At 38.7% G+C, this 9811-nt stretch overlaps 1 long non-coding RNA gene across 1 annotated transcript in view; it reads right to left on the reverse strand.

The window, feature by feature from the left end:
* LOC139046578 (uncharacterized) overlaps nt 1–7225 on the reverse strand; it is a 96661-nt gene extending 89436 nt beyond the window's left edge. The window contains exon 1 of the long non-coding RNA XR_011506730.1: nt 7100–7225. This is a non-coding gene — a long non-coding RNA (uncharacterized lncRNA). The remainder of the gene's footprint in view (nt 1–7099) is intronic.
* Nucleotides 7226–9811: the final 2586 nt, after the last annotated feature.

The raw sequence follows: 9811 nt of genomic DNA on the forward strand, positions 1-9811 counted from the left end.
AAGACCAGAGGCACAGTGGCAAGACTATCCCAAGAAAAATCCTAATGGTCATTAATCTCCCTGAGAAATCCCAATTTTTTCTGCCAGTTGTTTTACTAAGTCTTATGACTATTCACCAGTCTAGCCCGTTAAAAATCATGAAGACTCATACAAACTGAGCGCTGCTCCACCTTGCCCTAAAGCACTGAACTTACCACATAAGAGACCATGAAAAGCCCACCGTTAAACAGAGTGATATGCAAACCTGAGGAAAATTATAAAGTGAAGCCAAGAATTGAGCTGGGGAAAAGTATACATTTGTCCCAGAATTCAAGAAACTTCTTAAAAGGAAAAAAAAAATACCACCCACACAGTGCTCCATCAGCTAACTTTGCTGATGCATTTGTTTTTGACAGTGTTGGCACCAAGTGCAAAGTTAATATGTATCTAGGAATTTAGCATGGCAGGGAGAGGGTGGGAAAAACCTACGTTTCCAGCTGTATGCTTCAATTAACACAGTTTTACAGAAATTACATTTGATGGGGAGGAAAATCATTTGACCACTCCCCCATATGATAGACAGTATTAAGATTCTGACATGACACGTCCACAGGAACGAGAAAAGTACACACCTTGGGACTTGCTATCTGTCCACCATCTCTGAGTCTAACATTCTAGCAACTCATTTGGTTTAATAAACTACAGAAACGTATTTCAACTTCTAAGAAGCTGCCAAGTAAAATGAGATGATTTGACTGGAATAACATGTTCTAACTGCTCTGCAATTTAAAAGAGGTGCTATTCTACTTTCCACTGTACACAATGCATTCCACACAGTTTGCCCCCAATTGTCTTTAATAGTGTGACCACAGAACTTACAGAACATGTGCTCTGTCAAAGTCCCATTTCATTTAAAGGGACAGTAAGCACTCAAAAATTTGTTTCATCTGATTAGTTATCTGGGAGGATGTTTCAACCTTTTGATATCATAATATATTAATCATTATCAATATGTTTTACTACACAAAGACACAGAAAATTTTCCATGAGTTCATTATAACTTAAAGTTTGGCCTTTGCATCAAATTATGTTTACTGTATAGTTATTATTGTTATGTATGAAAGAGGAGGGGGTGGTCAGGGCTATGATATCAAGGTTTAGCAAATATTTCTGTACCTCAAAATAGATTTCGATTTCAGTGAGAAGAAATTCTATAGAATTGAACAGTATGCATTGATTTTTTTTTTTAAACAATGGACTCTAAAAGGATAGCATATTTGATTAAAATCTAGAAACTAAGTCAATTGTAGTAGAAAATCAGTCTTTAAGCATGGTCTAGAGGCATATTAATGACTTTGCTGGTGACAGTGAACCATCCAAGGTGCCAGCTACGTTGTGTGGCTTAAGCTCTGCAATGACTCACAGTACATTACAAAGGAACGTTATAGATCTTATATATTCTGAAATGCCACGTTGAGGAATCCTATAAAGATCTTCTGTCTCAAGAGAAGAGAAGAGAAGGAAAAAGCAAGATCTCCTTTTCCTATTTTGAATGAGTAGATTCAACAAATGAGAATTATTTAGGGGAAAATAACTATAGATCTTTCATAAGCCTAAAAATTGCATTATTAGAAGTGAAAAGTTAAAATTATTTCCCTTTGTAACTTTATTTTTCTAATTACTTTCGATAAAAACCAAATTTTATTTGTTTTTCTCCAACTATAATCAGCTGCTAATAAATATGATGAGTAAAACTTGCTATAGTGAAGAATTCCATGATAACATATATTCAAAGTTGGGAAAGTCTCAAACTTTCAATGTCAAGAATGCGACAGAATAATCTCTAACCTACAGGGCACTATCTCAGATATGAGTCCCCCATTTTCACCATGTGCTTTGGACCAATATGAGAGAATCAAATCAATCTTTAATACTCAGAAAAAAATTATTTTTTAACTAAATGCTTCTCATAGAACTAAAAATTCAACTAAATGAATTCAAACCTGCTTACTTCCCTGCTTGGAGATTTACAACAAATACAAAAATGTAAATAAGTTGCAAACTAGGATTTTATTTAGATGCATTCAAAGCCTCGCCCAGAATGAAGGAAAGAGTTTAAGTCTATAAACCAGAAAATAGACTTCAATTAAACCTCAATATTCCCTATCCAGGCAACACTTAGCTTATGTTTAGGATTTTACTTCTGTCAAAAATAAATTTTTATTTGCAATAATGCATTATAAGAAACATGAACTATTGCATGTACATAAAGGTCTATTGATTTGAAAGTTTTGCTAATGTTATTCCCTGTATTAGATAAGTTCATGTAGAAATAAAGCAAAAGAGCAACATCGACATTATATCATTGTGGAGTTTTAGGTAAGAAATATGAGCTGAAATTAGAATTCAATCCGGAAAAGCTTTTCAAGGGAAATTTAGCACCAGATCTTTAAATAGGCCCAAGTAATATGACACTCAGTCAATTTGCTTTCCTTGGTTTTCTTTCTTTCTTTCACTCTACTTATTTTTTAACTAAGATAAGGCAAAGAGCAACAACTAGCCAAGAGTAAGAGAAGATGGGGCTTTACCAGTGCTGAGAAAATAAGAGAGTGGAAAGATAGTTATAAGTTTTGGTAAAAAATGAATTTAACAGGATAGATTTCTCTGGCCTCTAACTTGTAAATCAAAATTAGCTTTTTCATCCTATATTAACATAAAACAAGACATACCTAGATTAAGATTGGGGTGAGACATGAAGATACTGGCTCTTGAGAAAGGAGAATTGGGCAACTCTTTTAAGCAATAAGACTACGAGACACCATATGAAAATAAGGAGCTTGTTCGTGTCCAACAAAAAATTAAAAAGTGCACCCTTTTTTAACAAGCTGCCCACGTTGTAACGAAAGCTGCCTGAGGATATGACAATAATGAATAAAGAAAATGTCCTGATGTGTATTAATTAACCAATAAGGAAAAAAATGTGAAGTCCACTGATTCGTCCACTTTGTGAAAAACAGACCACAGCAGGAAGTCGGCCACCAACAGACCAGAAGTGCCAGGGCTGTATCTATGCACGATACGAGCAGTGGGACAGGTGGAAGAATCACGCTGAATCCACGCCAAAACTATTCATAAAACAAACACCCAAAACACTATGCCCAGCTGCCTCAACTATAGAATAGAAAGGTGACCCCCACGTGTGTAACACCAAGTGGACGGCACAGGTCAGTGGCAGCAAAGGACACGTAAGCATAGACATGCGGGACCTCCACGGGAGGCTGAGGCAACTCAGAAAGAGACATCCCCTAAGGTGAGTCGTTTCCTTCTCTAATTTAATTCAGTAAGTAAGTAATTTAATTCAACAATGTACATGAGATGGCGAAACTAGAGCCTGGAGATGAAACACTATCTGAGAATTTAGTAGACTATTTAGTAGAATAACTAGGTGAGCAGCTAAATATATCCTTTTAGTAAATTATGCATATATTCATATATTGCCTAATAAAAATATAACATACACCGGAAAGTAATCCTGTACTCTTAATCCGAATAGAGAATGTCAGATATACTGTTTAGGCCTTTGTTTCCTTTTTTCTTAATGCTTCTTCAGCGTAAGATGCATCTATTATCATATATAAGGAAAACTTGCTTTTTCATTCACAGTGCATGTCACTTACTCATATTAAATATAAATCCATTAAAATGGGAAATACGCAATCTGAATAGCTTTCTTGTCACCTATGAATTAATTGCAAATTTAAAACTATATGCTATTATAGTATGACACATGAAAGTATTTAGTATGCTTGCCAAGTATTTTTTAAATCCTTAGAGTAAAATTTATTTTACTTAGTACAAAAAATTCTCAGTGGTGTCTACAAAATTATAACTATTCATGAAAAATACTTCACACAGCTTCTTACAAAAACAAAGTGATCAAAAGACTGCCGTTGTGGAGGGAAAAGAAAAATACGTTTATAAGTTTAGTTGTTTGGTTAAGATCAGAATGTATATAATTTCCAGACCTAAAAAGGAAAATATAGTTATGATTTAGTGAAGTCGAAGCTTTGAATTGTGTCAAATTGATGCTCCTTAAAATTTGACTCATTTTCTCCAAAGAACAATATCGGAGAAATTCCCATCACTGCCTTCTCCCACTACACAGCTACTCTCCAAAGAACAGAGCTTTTGAGCTCGTCATAATTCATTTCCGCTCAAGATGCTATTGAACGTAACACTGGCTGGCATTACTAAATCTATCAGGAGTTGCATTTGGAATAGTTCAGTTACTAGCAAGTAATACATCATCAGGTACTCCTTCATCCAGGCCAGATCCCCCAGGTGATTCCGACACGAGTCTCATCAAGCGTGATCAACATCAGTGGTCCCTGGACCAGCAGTAGCTGCATGACTTAGCAACTTGGGAGACATGCAGAGTCTCAGTCCCCACCCCAGACCTACTGAAGCAAAAACTTTGGAGATGGGGCCCAGTAATCTGTGTTTTAACCTGATTCTGCTGCACTAAAATTTGAGACCTTCTTCTCTATGTCGTGTAACAACCTATGTGGGTCCTGAAGATGAAGTTAGGATGAGGAGGATGGGCTCCAGGAGGCAGCTTCCGTTCCATTAAAAAATACGACATGGTTTCAAGGTGGTAACAACTGTTTAAAGGCCATTCTTCTCTTTATAGAAAAGAACTAGAATACCAGTTGGTATTCCCATGATCTATGTCACCTTACTTTGCCCTTAATTTTTCTTTCGCATGTAGAAAAGAGGCCTTTTCAGGGCCACATGCTATTTATCTTTTTCACTCCATGATCCCGTCACATAAGCCAGCGCTGAGAAAGCTTCTAAGGGTTTCTTGGTTGGTTTAATTTAGCCTGTCTTTCTCTCTGAGGAAGAATTGGCCTTCTCGGTTTACCTTCCTTTGCAGACACAAGGGACACCAGGGCTTGACATCAGCCTACCACTACAATCCCTTATCCATGACTCTCCAGACCTATCTGTCCCTCGGATGTGGCAAACTCATTCCCACTCGGACACTTTGCATTTTATGTTCCTTTGCACAGAACATTCTAGAACCCTGACCTTGCAGTGCCACTCACTCCCTTCTGGTCATGCAAACCTCAGTCCCAAATTCCTCTCCTCAGAGAAACCATCCCAGACCACGCAACCATCCCCAGTCTTACCCATTCATGGTTCGTCATCTCACTCTGTTTGATTTATTTATTGTTCCTCTGGAATGTTCTCTTTTTATTTATTTATTTGTTTGTTTGGGCTCTCTGGGCATGAATGTAAAGTCCATGAGAGCAGAGACCTTGTCCATTTGTTCACCACAGTATACCCAACACCAAATAGCACCTGGTACTGAAGAGTGGACATCTCTGAATATACATTCAGTGAGTGAATAAATATATTGCCATAATTTTATATTTCTTCCGTTAGCTAGAACTCTTTTGATTGAAATTAACAGAAGCCGTCTCAATCTAATTTAGTCAAACAGAACATTTGTTAAAGCATATAAGACTGTCTCACAGAAATCCAGGAGAGGAGCACACTCAGGTCTTCAGAACAATGGGAATAACAGTGTGAAATGCAAGTCTAGTCTCTCCCTTTCTGCCGTTCTGTTCCTCTGCTGCAGTTCCCAATCTTTCTCTCACATCACATTGGCGTACCTCACTCCTCTGGTCCACAAGGCAGAAAACGTGACACCAATTACCTTTGAAGTTGTACCTGTTCTCCTTTCAGCCTAGGGGAGAAAGAATGAATACTCATTCTCATTCCCAGCTCCAAAATCTCCAGGGAAGCACTCCATCTGACCCAGCTATGCCAGGTTCCCCACCATAGTGGAAGAGGGGAGGGCGATAAGGTGGGGCTCTATGTAAAACTATCATGAAAGTTTCTCAGTAGCTATGCAGGTTTAGTAAGAAAAAAATGGGAGTTCTTCAAAAAAAGGGAGATAATTCTCAAGAAAAGAGAGATGCTGAGCAGACTAAACCATCAATTTCCACTCTAATTGGGTAGTATCAATTACATGAGGCCGTTTGGGATGCCCAACGACAAACTAGTGACAGGCCGCACAACATTCAGTGAGAGAACTGTAAACTTCACAGTCAAACTTCTGGGCTACAAATCCCAACCATACCACCTAAAAACCTGTATGATCTGGGACTAGATTCTTTTCCTCTCCGTGCCTGAGTCTTTCCTCTATAAATGAAAACAGCACAGGGCCATTGTGAGGATTTATCCATGAAAAGAACTTTCTGTGGAGTCTGGCATATAGTAAGTGCTCAGCTTGTTTAATTGTATTATTTTTACTGATCACGCGTGTGAATGAGTTAATACAGCTTCCAAAACAGCCTAACAATTCAAAGGAAGTGTTGACACTACGAAGTTCCACCAAACAGAATGGTTACAGGCACACACCAACTAGCCATCTGCAAACGTATACTGTTAAAAGAGATGCCTGACACACTTCAGTTTTTCCAGATACATTTCCACACATTAGTAGACATACTGTCATCTTGACATAAAAAATGGCAATCATTTGGATATGTGAGTGTGGGTTCATATTTGAGAGAGAGAGATTTTCTATAAAAGCATATGTGACGGGGTCCTATGTGACAGGCCTCACTGCTCATTCTCCCCCTCACACCCACACACCAACGCTCTCAGCAATCTTCTGAAGGACTCTTCCCTCTCCTCACCCCTTCTCACTGACAGGCGGGTCATCCACTGTGGAAGCAGATACTAGGTCTGCGAAAGCTGCTCCAGATAGAAAGATTCAGAGACACACTTGAAGAGCCTTTTTCTCCAGTTTCTAAGACTAGATAATTGATAGTGACCCAGGGAGAGAGGAGAAAGAGGAGAAATACGGAGCCAGACAGGAGGCAGTGGGAACACCTTGAAGCTGGCAGGGAGAAGTCCCTCAAGGAGGTCTGGCTGGAACATGGGACCAGATGCCCTACAGAGCTCACTGTACTCCTGCTTCCGCTCAGGAGACCCCAGCTCCCACAGAGACACAAAGGGAAGCCCAGTTGGGAGTAACCTTTGTCAGTGCCACAAGGACTCCTCCCAACGACACCCACCATAACACATCACGCTGAGTTCTCACACTGACCTTCTGTCTGATGGACTTGTGGGAGCCAACGAACTGGGACACCTAGGGTAGTAATGATGGCCTTTCCCTTCACCAAAGTGCGGCCAAATAAGCGACTTGTGACTCCCAAGTCTACACCTGCTCCACAGAGCTTAAAGGGCACTGACTCAACCTCGTGAGCTGGGGTATCCAAAGATTAAATATCAATAGAAAGCTTGTGACAAGTGTAAAGATTAACAAATTAGGCATTGAAGGGGGAAAAAAGACAACTGAAAAAAGAGAAGTGTTTTGTTTGTTTCTCTTTAGCTGTCTTTGAATTATTTTTTTCCTCGTGATAGCAAATTTGTAAATAGTAGATCTTACAGAGAGCGGCTGTAGCTCCACATGGCTTGGTAGTTTTTGTCAGCTATTGAGCATTTTGTTCTTTCCAGCCACACCCCCTTTCACAGACTGTGATTACTACCAAATCTTTCCTGATTGGTTTCCTACTTTCACCTGTTGCTTATCATTAAAACACAAATAATAGTCTGTGTGTGGAATGTTTAAACATCACAGTTTCTTCCACATCCACTTAGAAAGTTTCTATTTAAAACAGTCATTTGGATTCCTTCATTCTCAGCTATTTGGGCCCTTTTTTTCTCTAGATCTTGAAATCCTTCAAAACAGTTTCAAACAGCAAACATTTTCAGGCCAAATAGAGAAGACGTGATTTTTTAAATTCAAGAATTCTTAATTATCGTCATAAATTTAAACATACACATATTAATAAATCACATGTGTGGATGTAACACTATTGGATAAGTTGGTACTTTCTGAAGCAACAGGACTTTCTCATCAGGCTATAATAATTTGACAAAAATAATAAGTGGCTCAAAATGAATATTATTAAAAGACATGCTTGTCATTGTATTTTTAAAAAAATAATCAAAATATTAACCTTTAAGGTAGTTAAGTTCTCCATCACTGGAAATGCTCTAGCATTTACTGTCAGATGCAAGGTGATATTTTTTAAATATTCCAATGTGTGATCAGAAAGACATTGGTCTCACTCTTTCAAAGCCATCCAGGACCAAAGATGCTGGACTTAAAGGCAAACTGATCCTATTTCATGTGCTGGCCCCAAAATGCTGAAATCAAGGCTGCTCTTTCTGGCCCCTCATTGAGGTCCCATTGGCCATCTTTGTTATTGGGCTGCTCACCTCTCAACAGCTTGTATTGTGAGGCCTTTCACTCAACCGTGGTGTTTTGCTGGTATTCAGCAGCACTTCTCGGGAGCATGCTTGCGTTCAGACCTGCTCCATCTCACCCTCATCTGAGAGCTCCTGCTGAGGGAGTTTGGTCTAAAATTACCTTCAACCACCCTTTAAAAACTAAGATTTTTATGACCCTCTGAATTCATGAATAGTCAAGATTAAACCCATTCAACTGTCAGTGATATGAACAGACTGTGTTCAGGCACCAATCCTCATAAAGTGGCAAAGAACTGAACAGGAATGTTCCCTGAAAAAGCACAGCCAAAGTCATTCACTAAAGGATCAGGTGTGCCTGGAAACCATAATGAAAAGCCAGGTGTCAAAATCACATTTGTGGTAAATCCAGAGATAAGCTCTGTCATCATTGTCCTCTCTGAACATGAGTGAAAACACTAAACGTGGTCAATACCCGTTTTGCGTTATAGAGTCCTGGGGAGGATGAGATTTATTTAATTCCTTATCCCACGTCAATGCTTCTATACAACTTGAGAGATTGGATTCCCTTATTCTTGGAAACATGCAAATGGCCATAAATGACTAAAATGCTGTTCAATTTAAATCTTGTCCAAACATTTATGAATAACTACAAAAGTAATTTTAAAATTAAGGGTGCCTCCTGGTTGGTCACGTGGAAATAACACGTTGAAATTAACAATATTATCAAGAACTCTACACCCAACAGATAATTTGAAGTCACAATAGCAACTCAACAGCTGTGTGACTAGAGGATGTTTTTTCCATATAGTTTTGTTTTCTTTAAGGTTCTCCAGAGGTACTTCTGCACCACAACTCATGTTTTCAAAAATACCAAGGTTGTCATGATACATACCAAAGCCGTGAAACATCTCTCACCTAGGGCTTTCTGCTATGTTTGGCTGCATGTTACCATGTCTCTTCAATGAACAAAGATTCATTTGATTTTCCCCATCAAATTCCTGAATGTCTACAAAAGCAGATTATCGGGGAGAAGACTTTACATATTCCTATCCCACAGATCAAAGTACAAGTTTTATCTTGAGCAAAATTCCACTCTGCCTTACCCCCAAAGTTTTAAAGAAACGTGTGCGGTTTATCCATGAATCTCCAACTGAAAACATAAGGCATACGAACCATTTATAGGCAGCCAACTGATGAAACTGCTCTAGAGTTTATTTGTATTGCTCTTACCCTTTTTAAATAGGATTGACTACGTCAGCCCCTTCTTGCTTCTAACCCAGAATGCTGAATAGCAGTTTCTGCTACAGTCAAATCTGTTCAGTGTAAAACTACCAATAACCTAAGAATTGTGTAGAATCCGACTACTTCAGCCATTAACAAAAATTGTCTTTCAAATACACAGAATCATGGACAAAGATAACATATTTGACTATTTACCAGGGTAACAGCTGCCATAATGAAGACTCAGGGTAGTCTGTAACACATGCTTTCCATAAGGAAGACAACCTTAGTCAGAGTGGGACAGAGCTGGTGGGTGTAATTA

Source organism: Equus asinus, chromosome 11 (genome assembly GCF_041296235.1).
Source record: "Equus asinus isolate D_3611 breed Donkey chromosome 11, EquAss-T2T_v2, whole genome shotgun sequence".
In the NCBI taxonomy this organism is placed as follows: Eukaryota; Metazoa; Chordata; class Mammalia; order Perissodactyla; family Equidae; genus Equus; species Equus asinus.